We start from the raw sequence: 25,849 nt of genomic DNA on the forward strand, positions 1-25,849 counted from the left end.
CACATGAGCAAGTGATAGTGTATGCATCTTTGTTTATTAGATCATTCCTTCTCCAGGCTGAATTTTAAAAAAAGAATCTGACTCTTCTGGCAGCTATAGAAGAAGGTTTGTGTGCATCTAGATCTGGATTGTGGGTGATTACCCTTTGACTAACGGTGGGTATCACCCATTGAAAGAATGGGCTCAAGGAACCTACTATGATTTCAGTGGGTTTACGGACTCAGTCTGATTTCATCCTGTCTGTAGGAAATAGTATGCGGTAGATAAACCAACAAATTGCAGTATTGTTAAATAGCATTTTGTCTCCAGATTTTCTTGCTTAAATTATAATATGCAAGCAATGCTGATTAGCACAACACTCCCCCCCCAACATATTCAATATAAATTGCATTGAATTATCTTTAATGTTGTAAAATATCTAGTTTCTTGGATACATTCCAGGACAGCCAAACTGCATTAAGAGATATAATATACAGGATGGTTTTGAATGTCATTATTTAATTGGCAAATAGATTTTTCTCTTGCCATCAATGGCAAAAGAAGACATTTGATACCAGGGGCTGGATTAAATGTTTTATCAATTTCTCGTGTTTAGGGATCTTTATGGAACAACAAGTTTGTCCCTTGGGCGAGCCCTTGTCAACTGCAATAAAGAGATCCACACAAGTGAGCGAGATGCATTTTTGCAAGATTTACTGTGAGACTGAGATTCTCTGCATTGGCTGGGTGCTTTCAGCAGCTGCTCTCTTTGGTGTTTTGCATCCAAAGGATTTTTTAAAAATATAATTTTCTTGCCACCGTGGATTTACAACCAGCTTTTCTTTTCATGGAAGGAGGTGAGTATCTGATGAATACAGATGCTATAGCAGTGACATAGGGTTTTTATTTTACAATAAATACTCTGCAGCCTTGAACTCATAATCAAGTACTTCCTGGTTTGATTCAAGATGCGGTCTCCACTGTAGCGTAGAGAAAATGTAATGCTTACAGATTGCAAGACTGCTCGACTTTATTTAGCTCACTTTCTGTATTCCCTGTGCACCCAACAGGAATCAGGGCATGCAGTTAAATCCTACTGAGGGGTTTTTCTTAAGGAGTGTATCCGTTGCATCTTTAAAAAGGCCAGGTGAATTTAGTTAGGATGTGTAGTATTAGATTAAGGTGTATTGGAAGCATGGTTCTTATTGGTAGATAATAATAATAATAATAATAAATTTTATTTATATCCCGCCCTCCCCAGCCAAAGCCGGGCTCAGGGCGGCTAACAACAATAAAACAGTATAAAAGTATAGCATAAACAACACTCTAAAATCATTCATTATAAAATTAATTAATTCAGGCCACTGGCAACTATTGGGCCAGAGCTCCGCGAAGATTGCCGAGGGAGGGAGTCAGGCTGTGCCCTGGCCAAAGGCCTGGTGGAAGAGCTCTGTCTTGCAGGCCCTGCGGAAAGATGTCAAATCCTGCAGGGCCCTGGTCTCTTGTGACAGAGCGTTCCACCAAATCGGAGCCACAGCCGAAAAAGCCCTGGCTCTAGTTGAGGCCAGCCTAACTTCTCTGTGGCCTGGGACCTTCAAGATGTTTTTATTTGAAGACCGTAAGTTTCTCTGTGGGGCATACCAGGAGAGGCGGTCCCGTAGGTACGAGGGTCCTAGGCCGTATAGGGCTTTAAAGGTTAAAACCAGCACCTTAAACCTGATCCTGTACTCCACCGGGAGCCAGTGCAGCTGGTGTAGCACCGGGTGAATGTGATCTCGCAGCGAAGACCCCGTAAGGAGTCTCGCTGCAGCATTCTGCACCCGCTGGAGTTTCTGGGTCAGTCTCAAGGGCAGCCCCACGTAGAGCGAGTTACAATAATCCAGTCTGGAGGTGACCGTCGCGTGGATCACAGTGGCTAGGTCAGGGCGAGAGAGGTAAGGAGCCAACTGCTTAGCTTGGCGGAGATGGAAAAATGCCGCCTTTGTTATAGCTGCAATCTGCGCCTCCATGGAAAGGGAGGTGTCGAAGATTACACCCAAACTCTTAACGGATGGTGCTGGCACTAATTGCGCCCCCGCAAGAGATGGGAGTTGCCCCCCCAATCCCATATCGCCCCGTCCCAGCCAGAGGACCTCTGTCTTCGAAGGATTTAGCTTCAACCGGCTCCCACGTAACCATCCAGCCACAGCTTCCAAACATCTGGTCAGTGTGTCTGGGGCCGAGTCAGGATGGCCATCCATCAACAGATAGAGTTGGGTGTCATCGGCATACTGATGGCAACCCAGCCCAAAACTCCGAACAAGCTGGGCGAGGGGGCGCATAAAGATGTTGAAAAGCATCGGGGAGAGTATCGCACCCTGAGGTACTCCACACACCAAGGAGTGGCGTGATGACAATTCCCCCCCAAGCGCCACCCTCTGTCCCCGACCGGAGAGAAACGAGCGCAGCCATTGAAGGGCTGTGCCCTGGATCCCCACGTCGGCAAGGCGGTGGTCCAGAAGTTCGTGATCGACCATGTCGAAAGCTGCTGACAGATCTAGAAGAATCAGCAGCCCCGACCCGCCTCGATCCAGCTGTCTACGAAGATCATCTGTTAGGGCGACCAGAGCCGTCTCGGTCCCATGACCAGCGCGGAAGCCGGACTGGAATGGATCCAGAGCCGATGTTTCATCCAGAAACCCACCAAGCTGTTCAGCAACCGCTCTCTCAATCACCTTACCCAGGAACGGAAGATTCGAAACCGGGCGGTAATTGGATAGATCTAAAGGATCTAATGATGTTTTCTTTAAGAGCGGGCGCACCACCGCCTCCTTCAGTTCCCCTGGGAATGTCCCCGTGCCAAGGGACAAATTGATGATATCCCCCAGGAGGGCCCGCACCTCGTCTGGACACGCTCTAATCAGCCAAGACGGGCACGGGTCGAGAGGACAGGTGGTGGGCTTTCCAGCTCGGAGGAGTCTGTCCACATCGGCTGGGGATATCCGGTCGAAGTGGTCCAATACTGGACCCGAGGACAGTCGAGGGGCCTCCAGTTCCTTTATTGTATCCAAATTGGCAGGGAGGTCATGGCGGATAACTTTGATTGGTATTATTATTAGTTTTAAGTCTTTCTTTTCTTAAATAGTCTTCCTCCTCCAGTTGTATGTATGGAATTAATCACATTCAGAGGTCATTAAACTTGTGTATTTCATAAGCTGGGATTACATTTGGGCATTATACCAGAAATATATGCTTTCGAGTTTAAAGGAAATATACTGGGAACTGGGAGCATTATTGAAGTTGTAAAAAGAGGCATACTTGGCATGTGGAATTCACTGCCACAATATGTGCTCATGACCACTGATATAGGTGGGCTTAAAAGGAGAAAATTCACAGAGGGTAGGTCAAGCATTGGCTGTTAGCTATTACAGCTGCTTGTATCCTCTGTTGCCAAAGGCAATGCATCTTTTTGAACATGAGGACAAATAGCTGTCATTGTGCTGTCAGCGGCTCTCGGCTGGTTGCCCAGGAAATTATAAGGCCAAGGAAAAGTTTCTTGCCATCCTTTTTTATTTCGATTTTTACAGAGAGAGGCTATAGACTCCAGCCTCTTGGATAATGGCGTTATCCCGAGTGAATCTCCACCACCCCTGCCTCTCCCACTTCTTCATTCTATGGGTGCTGCTATGAGCCATCTGTCTTCGAGCTCTTTGCTCTCCTACTTTTAAGGCTCACCGGGTTCTGGGAGATGGTGGGTCTGGAGTGCTTTCTTAGTGACAATGTGTCCGGCTCTGCTCGCTCCGCCTCTCCCATGATCTCCCAACTTTCCTCCTCATCTACCTCTGAGCTGTGACCTCCCGCAAACCACTGTTGTAAATCTATACTGTCTTCCTCTTCCTCCTGCCCAGCCCCTGACAATAGCAAAGGTAGGAAAGGCTTCAAAGGAACCAACTCCTAGGTTCCTTTGGCCCTCCCAATAAAATATTTGAGGGAGCCTTTCCCCAAAAGTTGATGGGCATTACTAGTGCATTGGCTGCCCTCTGTGGAATGTCCTCCCATCAGATGTCAAAGACATAAGCAACTTTTTGACTTTTAGAAGACATCTGAAGACAGTCGTGTTCAGGGAAGTTTTTAATGATTTATGTTTTATTGTGTTTTTAATATTTTGTTGGGAGCCACTCAGCCCAGGGTGGCTGGAACTACCCAGTCAGATAGGTGGCATATAAATAAATTATTATTATTATTATTATTATTATTATTATTATTATTATTAGAATGTAGTCTGTGTTTGCAGCACCTTGTGATTGATTATGCAGGGTGGGGCTTTCCTGCCCCCCACCCAATATTTTAATTAGGTTGGCACCCCTGGCTGGCTTCATGCTCTATCGACTTCCTAGAAGAACCTGGCTTGCCACTGCAGAAACATGATAACTCTAGATGGACCTTTGCTCTGATCTAGAGGGCGCTTGCTCTCTTCTTTTAATTTTAAAAAAATGAGTTGCACAAATGTATTCATACACACATATACAATCTGTCTAGTTAAAATAAAGTGGTTTTTTTTATTTTTAAAAATTGATTTATCAAATTTGTATACCCCCTCTTCACCCAAAGATCACAGGGTAGTTCACAACATAAAGTGAAAAGCACTTTATGGTCAAACATTGTGCTGATATTTACCGCTCCTAAACATCACAAGTAATAGCCATCACTCAAAGAACTTACTTGGTTGGCCATTACATAGCATGTTAGTTTGGACAGCGTTCGCCCGCTCTGAAACGGTTCTGGCAGTGCCCCGTCCTGCAGCTTTTGCTAGATGTGTTTTTGTCACCATTAGCATATTTGCAATAACTTATACAGAGACCTAAGTATTTTCAGCAACCCGAGAATAGTATTTTAGGTTCTAAAAGCACCAAGTATCTTATGCTTTCACAAATTAAATTTCAGATTGTACACCACGAAGCGTGGATAAACAGGCATTCCTGAAATATGTATATAAAAGGGGGCCCCCTCTTTTTCTGGGCCTTAGATCTCTTCCTTGGCTTGACCCCTCACTAGCTCAGCTTGGTCTCCTGAGTGTTTTTGTCTGGCTGGAATATATGCTTGAACTCTGATAATTCCTCTTGCTTGTACGGATGGGAAGATAGAGAGGGCTGTGAGGAGAAACTAAAGGTAAAGGTAAAGGACCCCTGACAGTTAAGTCCAGTTGCAAACGACTCTAGGGTTGCAGTGCTCATCTCGCTTTACTGGCCGAGGGAGCCAATGTTTGTCCGTAGTTTTTCCGGGTCATGTGGCCAGCATGACTGAGCCACTTCTGGCGAAACCAGAGCAGAGCACGGAAACGCCATTTACCTTCCCGCCGGAGCGGTACCTATTTACCTACTTGCACTTTGACATGCTTTCTAACTGCTAGGTTGGCAGGAGCAGGGACCGAACAACAGGAGCTCACCCCATCGGGGGGTTTCGAACCACCGACCTTCTGATTGGCAAGCCCTAGGCTCAGTGGTTTAGACCACAGTGCCACCTGCGTCCCTGAGGAGAAACTAGCCCACTGCAAAAAGTACATTCGACATTTGTTATTTGACCCATTTTGCCTCTGGCCCCACCTGCCCCTGGTGTGTGGCCCGTGGAAAGTTGCCAAGAAGGGAAGGATTGCCTTTGGCTGAAAAATGCCCACCCATAGTATAAAGTCTATTCTGCGAGCTGGGCATTTCCTTATGCTCTTGTTTTTAAGCTGTGACCCTAAATTCTTGACAATAAATGTCATAGAGCATAATAGGGCATTCAATCATGAGCACATATATGCCTGTGTGCCGTGTGTGTTCCTGCTATGTTCCCTGTAATGTGTGAGAACTATTTTTGAACATGTTTGTGCATAAACCCCAACAGCATGTTCACTCAGTATTCCTTTTGTATAACAGAAAGTTTTCGACAGTGTATTGAAGCATCTGTAAAGAAGGGGGCTAATAACTAAAAGGCTCCGCTAAACTTTATCTTCTTCGTCATAATTCAGATGGTGATACCTCACTTTAAAAAACTGAGATATGAACAAGCTTGATGGCCAGTCTCAATTGTTTTGCTTCTCCCTTCAGCTGAGCCAACAAACAAATCAGGAAGTTTTTCATTAACTTTAGTTTCCTGTTTCATCCAAATTGAGAAACTATGGTTATGAACTTTGGAACAAACCACTATATATAATAAACCAACTTCAAACCATGGCTTAATATCCTGCTTTCTTCCGTAGTTTCCCTGTACAGACAACATAGGCAACTATAGTTAATTGAAGACTTCTGGTTCAATCGCTTGTTTGCATGAAGGAAAGATCAAACTGGCTGTGAGCCTTATTAACTTCTTGCCTTATTTAGCTGAAATATAATTGTCTGAACACTGCCAGTCACACTCGAGTTCCCTAGGACTACTGTAGAGATTTTTTAAAAATAACTTTTTGTAATGTTTCTTCATCAAACTGGATAGTCTGAACTCATTATTCTAGTAGGCATTCCCCGGGGAGGGGAAAGCGAAATAGCATAATAGAATCTTAGAGTTGGAAGGGACCCAAGAGTCATTTAGTCCAAGCCCCTGCAATGCAGGAATCTCAGCTATAGCATCCATGACAGATGGCCATCCAACCTCTGCTTAAAAACTTCCACCACCTCTTGTGGGAGTCTGTTCCACTGCTGAACAGCTCTTACTGTCAGAAAGTTTTTCCTGAATGTTTAGTCAGAATCTACTTTCTTGTGACTTGAAGCCCTTGGAGAGCCAGTGTGGTGTAGCGGTTAAGAGCGGTAGTCTCGTAATCTGGGGAACCGGGTTCGCGTCTCCGCTCCTCCACATGCAGCTGCTGGGTGACCTTGGGCCAGTCATACTTCTCTGAAGTCTCTCAGCCCCACTCACCTCACAGAGCGTTTGTTGTGGGGGAGGAAGGGAAAGGAGAATGTTAGCCGCTTTGAGACTCCTTCAGGTAGTGATAAAGCGGGATATCAAATCCAAAGTCTCTCTTCTCTCTCTCTTGGTTCGAATCCTGCCCTACAGAGCAGGAGAAAACAAGTGTGTTCCCTCTTCCATGTGACAGCCCTTAAGATATTGTGAGACTGCAGTCAAGTGCAGAGCTACTGGAGTTTGAGGACGGAAATTATTGGGTGTTGGAGAAGTGTTCTGTAAGTTCAGGGAAGGGGTACTGGGATTTGTATGCGAACCAAGCTGGTAAGAAGTAGAGTGGGCGAAGATGGCTTGATGAACGGAACAGAAGTTCCGTTTATCGAAAGGTTATCACTGCCACGTTAGCGAGTGGATGGATATGGATTTCGCTTATATTGTTAACCACCCACACAGTACAGTTCAATATCCCTCTCTGTTCCTGTTAGCATTTGCTGGGGTCACCGCTGAACACACTGTTGAGCAGTTCCTCCTCTGTGCGAGCTGGAAACATATTTCTTTTCAGGGTTATTCAAGCATGCATCCTTTTATTCTTTCCCGTGAACGTATTTATTGTGACTACTGAAAAGTTATCGTTCTCTAAAATGTGTTAAGCCTTCCCCGCTGCCTCTCTCAGGGACATACAGGTATAGAAACTGTTGCTTCAAAAAGACGTTGCTTGGAAATATGGTTGCTGTTGCTTTTTTCTCTCCCTGGAAACCTTGTACTGTTCTCGTTCTTTCCCAACATTTCGTCCCCCCCCCCCTTTTTCTTTTTTGAAGATTCGACATTGCAACTTCTGTCCTTGGCGAGGCCGAAAAAACAAAACAAATGGTGGAGGGCCTTGAAATGTTTACCCTCGTTGCTTTTAAAACGTTTTTTAAAAAAATCAAATATAAACAACAAATTATAAACTGCATTGTTTTTGTACACCTGTGGAGATTTTTGTTTTAAAAATGAGTTCCTTCTTACACAAACGATGGTGTGCCCATTTTCCACACCAGTGCTTTAATCATTTTTTGAGTATTGTAAGATGGCATGGGCAAGAAAATGCAAATAGGCTGTAGAAATGGAAAACGACAACAGCCCTGTGATCTTAAATAGCAAAGTTGTGCTATTAGTAGTAATTAGTATTACAACCAATTGATTCTATATTCTTATTAATTAAGTTGAACAACACTTTATATTCATTTACAAATTACGTTCATGTAATACAGGGTGTCTTGTTGTTATTATTGAGGTCAGGTCACCTGAATTTAGCACAGTTAAAATATCACTAGCTCTTTGTATTAGTTTTGTATTAGTTTTAGTGCTTTAGTACTGCCTGATTCTTTGATTCAGTAAATCACTGTGAATAAACAATCATTTGTTAATGTGAGAACATAAAAAAATTGCATTGTGTACTTCTCATCATAATGAGCCCCCAGTTCTGTTTATTATTGTAGAATTCTGTTTTGTTTCTATTCTTGTTAAAGGCGAATGGCTCTGTCCAGAATTTCCATGTTGTAGAATATCCCTATGGAGATGGTGTACAGCATGTGCCTCATTTATATATATATATATACAGCTAATAAGATCCTAAATGTGCATTCTGGCTTCTTGGAGACATATTGTAAAAATAAACTATCCAAACGACTGCTTTGCCGAGTGCTTGTGTAGAAGTGTGGAAACAAAGTAATAAATTCCCTTTCCACACCTGAAAATTAATATTGACAGATAGCATTACAAAGGTAAATGGCAAATATCAAAACAAACAAACAATTGCATAGCAGGATTGGTATTTCTTTCCTTTTGCTGTTCAGTATACCATTTCCTTGCAAATTACACTAAAGCTGAACATTTGCAAAATCACCTTGGTACAGGATTTGTCCTTTCAACCTATTCCCATAGCTGCACCTTCCAGCCCCAATTGCTGTCTTGCTTCTTGGTTCTTGCTGTCTTTTTATACTTTCTTTGGTATATTTGGTTCATAAAATCACAGCCAGAAGTGCAAGCGTTATTATAATAAAACAAGTCATGCCTACCTTACATTTTGTGTCATCACCTAGGATATTGTGTGCTCAGTATTATCACTTGTACCATAAGAAGGAAATTAGAGCATGTATTTTCCACATGGAGAAATCAAATGTAATCTAAATGCAAACCACGAGTTTTATTGCATGGCAGCCTTTGATAGCAGCACTGCTATTACTAATTCCACTATGACAAGAGTACATTGTAGTCCAGAAGTTTCCAACACTGTTTTTTGTTTTTGTTTTTTTATTGCTTGGTTTTGGTGGTTTTGGTGTGTTTGTTTGTTTGTTTGTTTGTTTTGCCTTTTAGCTTTGCAAAATCAACAGAATTTGGTCCTAATAAGTCAAAGAGTATTTGGCAATCATTTGCTCAAAAAGCATCAGCATTGTAGCCCAGTGCTGTGAAAAGTAGGCAAGAAGACTAAATTATTTGGTACCATAGTAGCTGACCAAAAGGCATGAGAGCTTTTATGTCAATTAAGGTCTGGTGTCCTGCCAACATGAGATGATATTCTTAAGTAGATTACTTACTTCATTTCCAAGTTTTCCTCCATACTGTGGCTCAATTAAACTAAATATATCAGTGTGGCGTAATGACCAAATAATGTATTGTCATGTGTTTGTGAGATACACACAGAGAAAGACAGAGAAAGCGCTTTTATGGATGTCTTCTTTTATGCAAAAACAGAAGATAATTGTTGTTGTAAATTACTGCTGAATAATTAACATAAGAGGTCTCTGGTATTGCTTCCCCTGTCCTGTTTTAGAAGAGGTAGCTAATCAATGTTAGTGTATTTCATAAGGTTGTACAATTTTTTGTGAACATTATCTCAAAATACGAAACACCTGTAGACTCTACCTCTTGACAAATTCATTAGTCCGACGCAATTCATTAGTATAGTTTTTTTTCCTGCAGATGTTTGATTTTATTTACTTATTCATAAAAGTCTTTATAGGCTTCCTTTTTCGGGCATGGCTGGCTCACCGAAGTGTCTTGCACATTATAAAAACACAGTGCAGATTAAAATGACCAAGTTAGCAGTATTAACAATAATTTTAAAACATTGTTAAATAGATAAGACAATATAAATCTCAGCAGTTTAAAAAAAAAAATCACCAAAGAAGGAAATAAATCATGTCACAAATGAGGCTGGTTTGGGTGGGAGTATTGCTCACAGGCAGTAGCCTCTGATCCTGGGACAACAGGACCCAGAAAGAATGGATCTCCAAGAATTTCGGACCATCATTCTTTTCTCTTTGCTTCTTTCCCATCCTCCCTCTGTGACTGGCAGTTTCATTCCACCTCTCTTTTTAGCTTTGTAGATTCCACTGACTCCACTGCAGCTATTTCATGCAGAAAAGGGAACAAAAATGCTCCAAATAATTAGGGCCTTCCTTCAGTTCAGATCCAGCATCAGCACCTATTGTCTTGTGGAAGATTCTGGAGCCTCAGGGCTCAAGAAAGGTCCATAGCTTACTACTGCTCTGGCAATTTCTGGTTGCCATCTTGGTTTTCCTCCCCCCCCCCCTTTTTTTTTGGATGACATGACAATTTATTAATTTTTCAAAAAATAACATAAAAATAAACAATAAAACAACAATATATAAAGAAAAATAAAAAGAGAAAAAAGATTTTAAAAAACAAAAGAAAAGAAAAAACCATCATAATCAAGATTTTAAACCATAATTTTTGCTTGACTTCCCTCCCCTCCCCCTCTTGGTTTCATTGTTTAATTTTTTGTTCACACACGTCCTTATAACCTTAATAATCAATTTTTTTTAGACCCTGTTCATCTGAATACAAGTGAGTTTTTAAAAGTTATACTGACATAAAAGTCTATACACAAAGCTTAAAAAATGGGCATTAAACCTTTACCCCTTTTTTATTATTCAAAGTCCTCTTTCTGTCTTGGGTACTACGTTAACTAGTTTATCCTGTATATTTCAATAGTTTAGTTTGCCAGCCATCTTGGTTTTCCTTCCAGTGGTCTAGAGGTTTAGTTGTTCCAAAGCCCTATTCGTACTTACTGGCATACCCTCCTTCATTGTGCTTTGGGAGAAAATTGTTAGGCCCAGTTTTGGCAGAAAAACTGCTTTGGTCACCTTGTATGATGACCTCTGTCAGACCCACAAGCCCTGAAGCTGGCCTCATTTAAACATATATATAACATTATTACCTGGGCTGCCAAGTGAAGTGTCATGTCAGGTGATTGTCACCACTATCATCCTTCTAAGTGCTTCTGAACTCTGCCCCTGTGGTACACTACATCACTGGGTGGGAGCCAGAGGCACTGGGATAATGAATATGGCGACTGAAGCTGCTAGGCCTAGTGGGTTTTTTCACCATTCAAGTGAAGGGTCATGCCACCAGCTTTGCTTGCAAAAGGTTCCAGGCTCAATCGCTAATATCTCAGGTAGGGCTGGGAGAGACTTGGTGTTTAAAACCCTACATAATAAGAACATAAGATTACCCATCAGATAAGATCAATGGCCCATTTAGTCTAGCATCCTGCTCTCACAGTAGCCACCCAGAGGCTTGTGGGAAACTCTTAGGCAGGACCCAAGTACAAGAGGACTCTCCCCCTCCTGTGGTTTCTAGCAACTGGCGTTCAGAAACATTGCAATAAACCTTGGAGAGTTGCTGCTCATCAGTGTGGATAATGTTGAGATAAGTGGGTCAGTGGTTGGATTCAGTATAAGACAGTTTCCTGTGTTCCTGCTCCCCATGCCCTTTAACCCCTTGGGGCCCAGTACAGTGTGCCCCTGAGTACAGTGGCACCTCGGGTTAAGTACTTAATTTGTTCCGGAGGGCCGTACTTAACCTGAAACTGTTCTGAACCTGAAGCACCACTTTAGCTAATGGGGCCTCCTGCTGCTGCTGCGCTGCAGCTGCACGATTTCTGTTCTCACCCTGAAGCAAAGTTCTTAACCTGAATCACTATTTCTGGGTTAGCGGAGTGTGTAACCTGAAGCGTATGTAACCTGAAGCGTATGTAACCCAAGGTACCACTGTAGTTGTAATGCAGTTGGCTTCTTCTCATGCAGAGTACACATGTTCCATGGGGCCTCTTTTAAAAGACTCACCCTGTATATTTACAGTGGTACCTCTGGTTAGGAACTTAATTCGTTCTGGAGGTCCGTTCTTAAGCCGAAACCGTTCTTAACATGAGGCGCGCTTTCGCTAATGGGGCTTCCCGCTGCTTGCTGCGCTGCCAGCACGCGACTTCCACTCGCATCCCGGGGCAAAGTTCGCAACAAGGGGCATCTACTTCCGGGTTAGCGGAGCTCGTTACCCGAAGCATTCGCAAGGAGGACGGTACGTAACCCGAGGTTCCACTTTATGTAGGGTTGGCTTTTATGAAATTGAAAGCACTGTTATAAATATCTCAAATCTTAATCATAAATTAGATCAGTTGCCAAGGCTATCTAAATAATTGGCCATTGAAAATATCACACTGTTCGCTTGCTCTTGCATTTTACAAATTGAAGCATATGGAGCCATTTTCATGCAAACAAATGGGTGTTGCATCTTGATTGCCATAGAGATAATGGATTGATTCCCCCACCCCACGACGATCTAAGAATCAATGCAATTATATTTAGCCAACTTATTGGTTTATTTGTACATGTTTATACTGCTTAATATAATAAATATATATATCTAAGGAGTTAGCATAAAAGCGTTAATATTTATCGTACAAAAAAATCCTTAAAAGTGAGATAAAGCCACAACAGAACTGTGTTTCAGAAATAAAACTGAGCAGTGTGCAAAACAAACCGAAGATTAAGGGAAGCCTGGATAAACATACAGTGGTTTTGTTTTGTTTTTTTTAATAGAAATTTAAAGGTCATTACTGTCTCCGTGAATTATCTGAGAGAGGGCATTCCAGAGGGTGGGTGCTTTTCGTTGAGAAGGCATACTTCCACATGATCACCAAGTGACAATCAATCCACACTGGTCATGTAAAATTTTAATAAGTGAATGGTCAGCACAGTCTCTTCAGAAGACCTTGAAGATGGGCTGGGTCCATACCACAAGGGAGGCAGACTCCTAGGTTATCCTGATCCCCACATGGTTTACAGCTTCAAATGCCAATAAAACCTTCAACTTGGCTCTTTAGTAATAGGCAGCCAGGAATGGGGAAATATGTGTAAAGCATGGGTAGCCCCACATACAGTGAATTACAGTAGTCTACTTTCTCCAACGGAAAAGTTAGAGGAACCAGCTAAACACCCAAGCAAAAGCAATTTCCGTCTCTGTGACTGTGATTGTACATTTTCCATTATTTTGGGGGAAGAATTCAAGCCAGACCAGTAATTGGTTGCTATTTACATAAGTGTTGATGTGGAAACATACAAATCTCTCCCACACTACCTCCTTTCATGCATTTATGTCTTGGCTCCCTGAAGTACGGGTTTCTGTCATATTCAATATTTGTTTTTGGTTCTATTTTTTTCTTAGCTATTGTTTTAAAAATGTATAGTGGGCTTCTGAAGAAAGCCAGAACTTCAAATTATATATGTATATAAAACAAATTCCCATGTACTTTTATTAGAATCATAGAGTTGGAAGGGACCTTGAGTGTAATCTAGTCCAACCTCTGCAATGCAGGACTATGCAACTGTCCCTTATGGCAATCAAATCTGTAACCTTGGTGGTATCAGCACCACGTTCTAGCCAACTGAGCGGTCTTAATTTCTTCAGTACATGCTGGTCCAACATGTTGGAGTTGCTCAGGCTGAAATCTAATATACTCATAAACTAGGCTGACAGCCTTCAAAGAATGTATTTCTAATAATAGGCAAGGCCAATGTGGTGCATTCCAGATGTTTTGCACTGCAACTCCATGAGCCCCATTTGGCTTTGTCAGGAACACTGGGAATTGTACTCCAAAACAACTAGAGGGCACCATGCTTGCTACCCGTGTGTGTGTGTGTGTGTGTGTGTGTGTGAGAGAGAGAGAGAGAGAGAGAGAGAGAGAGAGAGGGAGGGAGAGTTTTACAAGTTTAAATGAGTCCTCACCCCTTTCTAGGATTGGTTGAATTTCCTCACTTCCATTTTGTGAGTTCTGTTGATTTGTTGGAGGTTTCAACGCTTCCTGTCTTCCGATGGCTCATAGAAAATTCCCCTGTTCACGGCATTAGTGTGTTCACAGTTCGATTTGCAGGTTTTTCCACATGTTGTTTATCTTTCCCCTTTCAGATAAGCCACATGCACAAACCATTGTGCACAGTAAAATATCCGACATTTTGTTGTTCTCGATCACAGCATCGTTCTTTTAATAGCAGCTTCTGTTTCTTCCCTAGTACTCATCTAGTTCCCCATTGAAAAATATTTCTGACTTACTTGTCACCATTGCCATATTTTAGCAAACATTAAAACATGACACATTTTCCCCACTTTGGGGCATGCAATTGCACTTCCTTTACAGGTTCTCTTTCAATTGATTAACTTGCAGGTATTCCTTTAGGTAGTTGCCTTTTCATGGACCCTTTCCTCGGTGATGCCAGGTGACGACAGCAGCCCTCCACATAGTGCCAGGATGCTGGGCATAGCTTGCCATTCTAATTTCCTACAATGCTGATGTAGCATTTTCTTCAACTGTTTCGGCAAATAAAATGGCAGCTGGACTTAGCTTACCAGAGGCACTTGGAGCATGAGGCCATGTCTAGAGTGGTGAAGCCTTAGCAGATTCCCAGATCTGCCAGGTGCTGTTGATCCCAGCCATTATCTAGATGACATTTAGGCCTGCTTAATACATCATGTTGTAGAAACTTGTGCTTAGTGCATTTTTGTCTTTATAGCCAAACTGATAGGATTTTGAAATGGTTGCAGATGATTCAGAACTACTACATTTTTCTAGTGTATTATTTGCATGTTGCAATTGTTTTATTGGCTCCCTGTTAGGCAAATTATTGATTGTTAAATGGCTGTTTTACTTGCCATAATTTTCTCTCCTTGCAGTTAATGGTTGTTCTCTCCTAACATTACTTCCTTATTGCTCCTTCAACGAGAAACAAGAGAGGTGTGTGTATGGAGAGAGAGAGCAGGTTTTATAATAAATTCTCATACTCACTACTAACCCACTGATATCTTCAGCTCACCCTGCAGAATTATTACATTGATGGAAATGCCCAAGAGCAAATAAATGAAGGTCCTGGAACTGGAAATTGGAAAATGTATAGGATTGCACAGTTAATTTTTAATAAATATGATAAATACATTAGAACATATTAAGGATGAAAACAACTGTCTACTCAAGTTTTTGTTACAAAATATTTTTCTATAAATAAAAACTGGAAATATTAAAATAACTGCTGGGGGAGGTGAGATGACGGCTAATGCTAAAAAGTAACCTAGGAGATGGACAAGAAGGTAGGGTAGAAAAAATGAAAACAAGAGGAAAATGGGAACATTTGGACCCTTCACTATTGGCTAAACTCTGCCCCTTGACCTTAAATTCAGGGTTCAGATCTTAGCAGATAGTCAATAACATATTTTGTATTTGGTTTCTCAGCCTTTTATTACATAGATAAGGTAATTTCTGCCTTTGAGGGGAGCTATGAACTGAGCCGAGCCACTGTGTCTAATGGGAAATATTATTTTGGTACTCTAACCACACAGTTAACTGGATTTTAAAGTTTACACATACATGGAATTCATCTGTAAATTCCACTTACGATCCACACATTTTGTGATGATCTTTGATCCATGTTGCACAGGAGTAATGAGTAGTTGGACAATGATGCAATGCATTGGTGTGGCACAGGACAAGGAACCTGCTATGGGGCAACCTGCTTGCATGCCTGGGCAACCTTCAGAGATCTGCTTGGCATTTAGATCTATTGTGCTCCTGTGGTCTCCACTAGCAGCCTGAGTATGTGGCTGGGGCTAAACCACACCCTTAGGATCCTTTATGAGCCTTCTCCCTAAGTAGGCTATGGAGCCTGCCAAATATTTTCCTTCCAAACTTAATATAGCTGCAACCAATTCAGCCAACTAGATGTTGTCTGGCTGTAAGAGGTAGACTCCATCTGCCTGAATGCTGGTGACAGATTGCCATCACCTCCAGGAAGCATTATACAACTGTATTCACTTTCTGCCTGGCTACATCCACCTTAGCTGGGTCAATTGCCCATACCCATTCTCTCCATTCCAGGAGACTAGACCACCAGACACTCATCTCTAGAAAGGGTTTCAATAGGCGATCTAGGCTTGACAGCACTGTGCTTTGAGGTTTAGACCCTTTTTCTCTCCCAGATTGTCCTTGCCTCGTTTTTGTGTGAGTGGCACCCCCCAGCAGATAGCAGAAAAGAGTGGGACCCATGCTCATTAGGGATTAAACCAAAACTTTGAGAGATACCTACAAAGAACCCTGGAGAACCGCCTAAACGTATAATATAAAGGCACAGGTAGATGGTCCATGTAGGCCTCTAGGTCTTTTAAGGGACAAGACTGCCACACTGGCTCCACCCTGGGGCATACCTCTTCCTTGCTTGTCTGTCTTTGAGCACTTGATGCACAAGGATATTCCTACCTAGATGGCTACATCTCACCCATCAATTTTGTCTGTTTTAATAAACCAAGTTTTCTGCTCAATTTTACAGATCCCACTCTCACCCCCAAGATGTAGTGTGTGAGCTCTGTCAATCCTGATCCTCCTCTATAGCCTACTATTGGATATACATAACTATTGGCAGTTATATGTGCTCTTACTGGACAGCCAACCTTTCCTAGCAAACCAAAGCCAATTTGCACAACCGATCGGACACATTAAGCACATGGGATTAGTGGATATGTGCAAAGACCTGCATATGGTTTCATTTACTATGCACTCGGCTCACAACTTGGCCCGGATTTTGTGTACCAGTGCGTGAAGAGGAAAGTGTTTTTCAGAACGTTGCTTTCCTAGCATAGCTTATGGTTAGGAATGATGGGAATTATAGTTCAACAACTTCTGGGGGACTTCAGGTTCTCCACTCCTGGAGCAATGTAATTCAGAAAACAGGATTGACTTGTCTGTGTGTATTACAGTTTACTTAATTGCAGCCATACAGTAAAATCACAGTCTTGTATGTTAGAAGGAGATAGCCTGGTCTCTGCTGAGGTAATTATAGTGCATTCCCTCGCAGGGTGTTTTTTGGAAGTGACTGCACAGGAAATCCACCACTTATCCGTTACGTAAACACAATCTAGCTCTGCTGTATCTGACTTCTTGGGGCTCTGCAAACAGTAAAATTGTTAACCCATCGCTTGACCTGTACATTTATCTTTTCTTTCCAGACTATGCTGGGCCATGGATGACTAATCCAAGAAATATGGAATGCAAACAGAAAGAGCTAGGGGCAGTGTAAGATGCACAGACATTTCTTAGTAGATAGTGATTGCATAGTAGAGTTTCCCTTGCAAAGCAAAGGACGAAATACTTCCCATATAACTCTTTTATGAAGTTCTTAATGTGGGAAAGTTTATTGTTTCCTTTAAGTAGGATGCAAAATGTCCAGGATGGCTTTGTTTTGTTTTAATCCAATTAAATGTGGTGAAGTCTCCAGTCTGGTGCATCCTGCAAACATGGCTAGGGCTTGAAGTACTCACATGACTTTCTTGCAGGCTTTGCGTACTATAGGAAAGCAATTCATCTCTCCCCTTCTGTGGCAATGCAGTAAAGGGGCAGGGCTGGCACCAGCTGTTGACATGGTGAGGTGCCTGCTGGAATGAGGAAGGAGAGTTAGGTGAACTGTAGTAAGCCTTGCAAAGAAATCCACAACAGTTACCAGCATGCACAATTATATGCTAGCCTTGTAGGAACGTGGTCCAACATTCCTTGGATGAAAATAGGGACATTCTCACTCCCCCCAACTGACCTCCCCAACCCCGTTTTTTGTTTCCCCTTCCCCCCTCCACAGAGCTTTTCCTATTAGAAGATGGGCGAGTGCCACCAACACTTCACCAACGGGACACAGCACACACATCCTCCATTGTCCTGAGAAAACCCCTTAATCCTGATGCTATGCTATGCTGCGCTGCGCTATGCTATGCTATGCTATGGTAGATTTACAAAAAGAAAAACACACCAATAAATAAATTTTAGAAAGGGGCAAGATTAGATACGAGCAGACACACAAAGCTTTATCTTAAACAGAAAGACAGACAGTCAGACAGACAGACCCCTTGTATTCTGCTGCCCCTTTCTTCCCACCCAAAGCAGCCCTGTTCTCTGCCTGCCCTTCAGAGTTGGTGTACAGTGGTGCCTCGCAAGACGAAATTAATCCGTTCCGCGAGTCTCTTCGTCTTGCGGTTTTTTTCGTCTTGCGAAGCACGGCTATTAGCGGCTTAGCGGCTATTAACGGCTTCGTGGCTTAGCGGCTTTAAGAAAAAGGAAACAAACTCGCAAGACGTTTCGTCTTGCGAAGCAAGCCCATAGGGAAATTCGTCTTGCGGAACGACTCAAAAAATGGAAAACTCTTTCGTCTAGCGAGTTTTTTGTCTTGTGAGGCATTCGTCTTGCGGGGCACCACTGTATTACATGGAGCTGGGCCATGGCGGTGGCAGCCTCTCCTCCTCCTTGCCCTCTCTCCAGCAGCTGCAATGAGCTGCCCCAGGGAGGAGGCCAGCAGCAGTGGCCATGGAAAGGCAATGGGATGCTCCCTTTGCAGCCACAGCCATCATTGCTGCTAGTCAGGACAAGCACCGGCTCATCCTCCTCCTTGAGCTGGCAAGGGAAATAGGGACATCCCAGGATAAAATCAGAAACCAGGACGGCTTTTGTAATTCCTGGACTGATTCTGGAAAATTGAGATGCTTGGAGGGTATGCCACCACCAACTGGCAGGAGCAGTGCTTGGCACAACCATGACACATTTCTCGGTCAGTTGCAAAGGTCCATGCCGTCCCCACACCCCTGAATACCTGCCATATATGCCCCGTTTTGAAAGAAGGCTGGGGGGGGGGGGAGTGAGTAAGCATCTACTGAAGCTCCTTCTGCTTGTCTGCTGCCTAAGGAAAGAGGCAGGTTAGAGGAAAAGCTGCCATCATGTGGCCTGAGGGAGACCCACTAGGGACTCTTTCCCTGGAGACTCCCCAAGCCCACAAGCCAGCATTGTGATGGGGAGATGTGCAAGTTCTCAATTTTCTCATCTCTCCTTTCATTGCTTACAAAATGGGGGGGGGGGGATGCACAAGCTGCTTGTGCATCTGTTTGGGGGGGTGTGTGTGTGTGCGCTTCCTGCAAAGTTACTTACCGAAAGACGGTTGAATGGAAAAGCATTTTGCCTTTAATACACACTTATTACAATTTAGAAGCAACGCATATACAAAAGCAAATTTGAGCTAGGGAGCTTCAAGACCCAACCCCCTTGCCTTCAGTTTTGCTTGCACGCTTCACTCTTCTGCCGCCTGTGCAATGAGAAAAAGCTTACTTTGGGGGGTAAGATGGGGTATACAGGGCTGCTCTTTAGAACGAATTCCTCTCCTTTTCCCTCAAGAATTTGTAATGTGACAAAGATGTAGCGAGACAGGCAGCTTATTTTTCTGCAGGGTATAAAGGGGATTAAGCTTCAAATTTCTGCTGGGCTTCATGGTGGTTGTGGTTCAGTCTGGCAGGAAAAGATGCTCACAACATCAGTATGCTGGTGGTGCCTTCTTCAGTTTACAGTCATAGGGGAAGGAAAAGACGCCTGGTAGTCCTCTCCCATCTTTGAAGAAGGTTCTGTCTGCTCCTCCACCTGGCCTCCGAGGAAACTGAGTCCTTTGCATGCTTCTTGAGGGTTTATGAAAAGTAAAACAGAACACTTGATTGGTTGGGGGGCAAGCAGAGGGTTGCTCCTACCTCCCCAGTGCTTCTATAAGCACATAAATACTTTGATTTTTAATTTTTAGATCTATTTCTGATTCTTGTCTATTGGCATCTGAAAGATGGCTGAAATATAGATTCAGTAAAGGTAAAGGACACCTGGACGGTTACGTCCAGTCAAAGGCGACTACGGGGTTGTGGTGCTCATCTCGCTTTTAGGCCGAGGGAGCTGGCGTTTGTCCACAGACAGCTTTACAGATCATGTGGCCAGCATGACTAAACAGCTTCTGGCGCAATGGTACACAGTGACAAAAAACAGAGCGCATGGAAATGCTGTTTATCTTTCTGCCATAGCAGTGCCTATTTATCCACTTGCACTGCTGTGCTTTGAACTGCTAGGTTGGCGGGAGCTGGGGCAGAGCAACGGGAGCTCACTCCGTCACGGGGATTCGAACCGCCAACCTTCTGATCAGCAAGCCCAAGGGGCTCAGTGGTTTAGACCATAGCGCCACCTGCGTCCTATTTCAGCAAGTAGTTTTGCTTGAGGTAGGAAACTTCTTCTATTCTATCTTACCCTATCTTCATGTGCCCCACCTCCCCAAAACCTGCTTTGGGGGAGTTGTGGGAACTCCAGAGGAGTTTTGGGTGTTGGGGAAGAGGCAGAGGGAAAGTTCTATTGCATAAATGGGACAACTTCATTGGATAAAACCATCAGACTCATTGTGCTGTTTGTGGAATGGTGTATGTTGGGCCATTATTGACTACATTACGTCTTAGCTTTATCATGTACAGTGGTACCTTGATACTCGAACGGCTTGGCTCCCGAACAAATCGGCTCCCAAATGCCACAAACCCGGAAGTGAGTGTTCCGGTTTGCAGACCTTTTTCAGAAGCTGAACATCCGTGACTTCCAATTGAGTACAGGAAGCTCCTGCAGCCATTCGGAGGCCACACCTTGGTTTTCGAACACTTTTGGGAGTTCAACAGACTCCTGGAATAGATTAAGTTCGAGAACCACTTTATGAGATTTAGCACATCTTTACATCTCAGTCTTCTGTCTTTTCAAATTATTTTAAAATACAAATTAAATCTATGTATAAAAACCGTTTTGATTAGAGGTCATTAAATCCTTGATCAGCATCTGCGTGTGCCTTCATCATTGCATTTTTGCAGCTTAAGTATAGCCTCATGTTTTGTGTCTGGATGTCACATAGTTAAGTATGTATTTTTCTGGCACAGCATATCTTAGGGCTAAGGAGCAAACTCAGATAAATTAGTGTCATTTTGCCTGTCATTTTTCATGTTAGGTTTGCTGATTTTTTAGTATGCCATTTTCTGTGATGCAATCAATTTGAAGCATAAGCACTTTGGAAAGATTTTAATCTTAGGCAAGCAAATTTTAAAAAAACCCACCCACCTTAGCAAGTGTCAATAATTTTGACAAAAAAAAAAAAAAATCTTAGTACTTGCAAAGATGCTTCATGGTTCACAAATGCCAAACTTCTGTAACCATGTCAGAGTGCCAGAATCAGAACTGCTGGCCCAGCCATTAGGTAGAGTGGGGCAGCTGCCTAGTGCAGCTGGGTTTGGTTGTCATGAATGGGAAGCAAAGGGTTGCTTATTATTGTTGTTACTGTTATTGCTACTATTATATTTTTGTGAAGCAGTTATTAGAGTTTCTGTCCTGCCTTGTGATTGGGACAGAATTTGCTCCTTATGCAGCAGAATGTATTGGATTAGTCCTGATTATATAAATGTACTTAAAATATTTAGCACATGCTCCTCTGCTTTGGTAATTTATCCATTTGGAGTCTATGTGAACTGCAGACTTGCCTTCTGTAAAATAATTCATGGTGTTGCCTCCCTTTTAATTCATATAATCGAGGCACATCCAACAGGTAGATCGTGATCTACCGATAGATCACTGAACGTCTGTGGTAGATCACTGGTAGATCACAGCTCCCCCCAAAGAAGCTCTAAAAAAACTCAACATTTTTGCCCTGCACCCCCCAAAAGGGGGTCGATCACTGCCAGTTTTTAACTCTGCGAGTAGATCGCAGTCTCTTGGGGGTTGGCCACCCCTGTTGCATTAGGGTGGAGAAGGGAGGTTTTTAGCATATTTAAAGCCAGCTATTGCTCTGATTTGTAATAGGGCTTACTACAAATGATTTTGACATCTTAAAAAAAATGAAACCATCAGTTTTCTTATTTAAAAAAATGTTAAGTCCTTATATAAGTACTAACTTTCAGGCTGGTTAGTACATATTTGACCCTTGTAGTCTTAGTTCAAATGCACATTCTCTCCTTTTAGACTGAGATTTTGTTTTGGTTATTTATAGTAGCTTTTATTTGAGAATGAGAAAAATACCCACTTCTCATTTTTTCTTCAAGAAGCACATATCTCCTTCCAGATGCCTGCATCTCTTTGAGACAAAAGGGTATGTTAAGTTCCATCTATAAACAGAATCTGCTAATTAAGAGTTATTACTTAGGAGATTGGTACAGACCTTTCAGAATTAGATGTGTGTTCCTCTCAGATATCCATTAGCCGCTAATAAGATAATGGAGATGGACCATTCAGTTTCCTGTTTCCTTCTATTGTACCTTTTGAGCCATATATGGACCAATGGGATGGGCTGAACAATAGCTGGATGTCCTTCTGCTCCCTTAACAGCCCTCAAAGAATGTTTGTTATTAGATTGCTCTTTCTGTTTAGTTTCATTGAGCTATGCTAATAAAGGAAACATAACACTCTGAAGGACAATATCCAACCCCCGTTCCTTTTTTTACCCTTTCCCACCATAATTAGCTTATCCAGTTACTTCATTTTGAACAATAAAAACAGTATGCAATCTCACAGAATCAAATATGATTTGTGGAGAAACTGACAACATAATTTCTTCATCACAAGGAACATTAAATACAACGTAAATATTGTTTGGTTTATTGTTTATCCACAAAAGGCACATCTGTTTCAATAAAGTTGATTGTGAACTATCATAACTATGGTTGTTGGGGATAAATTGTGGCCACTGGAGAAAAAGTGATAAGCTCTACACCCAGAATGGGGAAGCTTTTTTACCTTCAGGATCTGTCTTGTGGACCAAATTTGACAGGAGAACAGGGGCACCCATTTGTCAAAATCCCTTGCACTCTATTCTCTGAAGCTTAAAAGGGAAGCAGGAGGAGACTTGCAAAACCTTTCTCAAGTCTTCCTGCACTTTCCTTTTCAGTCTTCAAGACTGGGGACTTAAAGGGGGAGGGGGGACGGACTGTCAAGGCATTGCGAGTCTCCCCCCATTCCCTTTGAGTCTTCAATCTTGAAGACTTAAAAGTGATGTGGGAGGAGACCTGCAAAGCCTTTTCTGAGTCTCCCTACGCTTCTCTTTTAAAACTTAAAAGGGACTTAAAGGAGGAGGGGGAAGACTTGCCTCCACTCTCCCATTTGAGCAAGCAGCACTGGAGGCGCCTTAAAGCATTTCCAAAAGACTCTTTGAAGTGATTCTCTTGCATGTGAGCTGCTTCAAACAGCACTTTTGCGCAGGGATGGAGATGATGAAATCTTGCTGCCTTGGCTGTGTGGTCTTATTCCCTACTGGGAACAGGATCACACAGCCAATCCAAGATTAAACACTGCCCTCTTGTCCATCAGCTGACATCTCCAGCGCCATCAGCTGATGGGCCAGTTTGGGGGAAATGGCCCTCTGGTGGACCCAGGTCAATCTATGGGTCAGAGGTTCCCCATCCCTGCTCTACATTATCTTTCTTTCATGGTATCTGAAGAAGTGTGCATGCACACGAAAGCTCATACCAGTAACAAACTTACTTGGTCTCTAAGGTGGAAGGAATTTTAAAATATTGTCTTTCTAGTTAGGGCTTCAAATTACTCATGTGAGAACAGTCATGCAAGGGGTGGTTCATCACCATTCTCCTATTTGTAGCCTTCTGTGTCTTTGAGTGCAAAGATCTGAAATGTAGAGACTATTTTTGAGTACCAGGTAGCAAGGTCAATAGTCCAGTTAATCCACAGGTTACCAACTAGGAATGCAATGTCTTCTGCACTAACTGACTTGTGCCAGTTTACGCAGCACCAACCTTCTGCAGAAGCCCAGGCTGTATTCAAGTCTCATTTTCCTCACAGACGCCATACCCTCTTTTCCTTTCACTGTCTGTACTTACTTTCCATTGAATCAGCCTCTTGCAGTGAGACACTGCATCGGAGAGAATGGGAATGAGGGAAGAGATTACCAGCTTCAGAACATGGTAGAAATATTTACCAGGTGAAATAGTGTATTGTATGCCCTTTGTCTATGTTTCCCTGGTTTTCTGGAAATACTGAAGAAGAGTACTAATATTTTGCTGCTTTCTTGTTGGCGAAAAATATATACAAGTCACTAGTGTCGTCGTCCCCCTTTTGCTTTTGGGTTTTTATTTCGTTGTTGTTTCTCCGTTACTACACTTTTTTATAAATTATGCATAAAATCTCCTGGAAAATAACATTACATTCAGAACCATCTTTGGTGCAGTGGTGTGGAAAAGAACAGCTCATTTGCTGCTGCTCAAGGAGTTTATTAATTTAATTTATAGTCATTTGCTGCCATCTATGCTGCTCGTCTTTATTTTCAGAGGTATCTGTGTAGGCACGGTATCATTTAAATTTAGCCCACATCCACCTACAATTCCCCAGAATTGGAATCTGTAACTCCCCAGGATCATAGCAATACTGATGGAAGGGAACATTAGGCCGTTCCCCTTGCTCCAGAGAAGTGGGCTGTATACTTAACTTTATGGCAGACACTTAGCCATGCCTGTCATTTTAAACCTCCAGAGAAATAGACCTCACAGCTTCCATGAGTAATTTATGATCTTGAGCAATTGTTCTTACGCCGCTATTACAATCCTTGTAAAAAGCCCCATTTAATTCAATATAATGTTCTTTGGCAGAAGTGTGCTTACAACTGTAGGAAGTTTATTCAGTTACGCAATCCACTTTTTATGTCCCCAAAGAGTAATCATCGCCTCTTGACCTAAGTGAGATGTCACTTGCGACTTTGTCTTTTGACAGTGCTGAAGTAAGTCTAGTCCGAAACAACTCTTGAGAAGAGCAAATAGAGCATCATGCCAAACTGGACCAGAAAGCAGCAGATGTTAATAAGTACCCCAGGATCTATTAGTCATCAGAGTTTAGCAAGGTTGTAAAAGTGCTGACTCGGTGCTTGGATCTGGTTATAATAGGTTGGATGAGGGCCAATAAGCTTAAACCAATTTCACTAACGTGAAGGTCCAATAGGTAGGATGGATGTCTGGTTGAGGGAGATGATGTGGAGGAGTAGAGAGAGAGGAGCTGTTCAGTCTTTCCCATAACTTGGGGCCAGTCAGGTCTGTGTCCCAAGGTTTCTGCATCATTATGGCATTCTGGATACTTTACTGTTCCAGCCCAAACACAATGATTCATGTCTTCAGAGATGCAAGTCGTCTTAAAACTGATCTGGTTTACCCTTTTTTTTTTTTTTACCTTGCAGAGCAGGCTGAAGAATCGACTTGTTGGGTGGAGCAAGCCTCTTTTGAAATTTGAACCACTCAGACTCTGGAGATACTGGTGTCACCAGGTGAGAGGGGAAGACATTTGCTACTTAATTACTTCTTAAAAATATATAATTGGTTTTTCAATGATATGCATACTGTACAAAGTCACAAAATTGAAACTTAATATAACAAGACATACAGAAACGAACAACCCTCTCCTCTATGCCAGAACCCTGGTATGCAATCTTATGTATAGTCACAGTTGCCTCTTTCATTCTCACTTCCTTACTTATCACAGAATGAAATGATGTGTTAATTCTGAATTGAAGAGGTAGGCCTCTTCATTCTGCACCTAGAAAACAGAGCTACAAGTCAGTCTGCGCATGTTGCACTCCAGCATTTGTGATTAGTGTGGAAAGAGTTACGGAGAAGAGCTTGTACATTTGGTAGAAACTGGTTGCACCCAAAGTCAGCACCAGGTTTGAGGTGACCCTAAGAATGGTGACCCCTGGGACCACCCAGTCCCCTATTCCAGTAAGCTTAGGTAAAGGTAAAGGTACCCCTGACCATTAGGTCCAGTCGTGACCGACTCTGGGGTTGCGGCGCTCATCTTGCTCTATGGGCTGAGGGAGCCGGCGTTTGTCCGCAG

The 25,849-nt window shown here is 42.7% G+C and overlaps 1 protein-coding gene across 10 annotated transcripts in view; it reads left to right on the forward strand.

The window, feature by feature from the left end:
* The window catches only part of RARB (retinoic acid receptor beta), a 352,738-nt gene that overhangs the window by 107,616 nt on the left and 219,273 nt on the right, over positions 1-25,849 (forward strand). For 8 of the 10 annotated variants that reach the window (XM_080974915.1, XM_080974916.1, XM_080974920.1 and 5 more), the window contains one exon: positions 25,197-25,283. The gene's annotated coding sequence lies outside the window, so the exon portion shown is untranslated. Of the gene's footprint in view, positions 1-11,195; positions 11,213-25,196; positions 25,284-25,849 lie in introns of those variants that run through there. The other 2 variants (XM_080974926.1, XM_080974924.1) reach the window with 2 other exon arrangements.

The sequence above is a fragment of the Podarcis pityusensis genome (assembly GCF_964106645.2).
Source record: "Podarcis pityusensis genome assembly, chromosome: 12".
NCBI lineage: Eukaryota > Metazoa > Chordata > Lepidosauria > Squamata > Lacertidae > Podarcis > Podarcis pityusensis.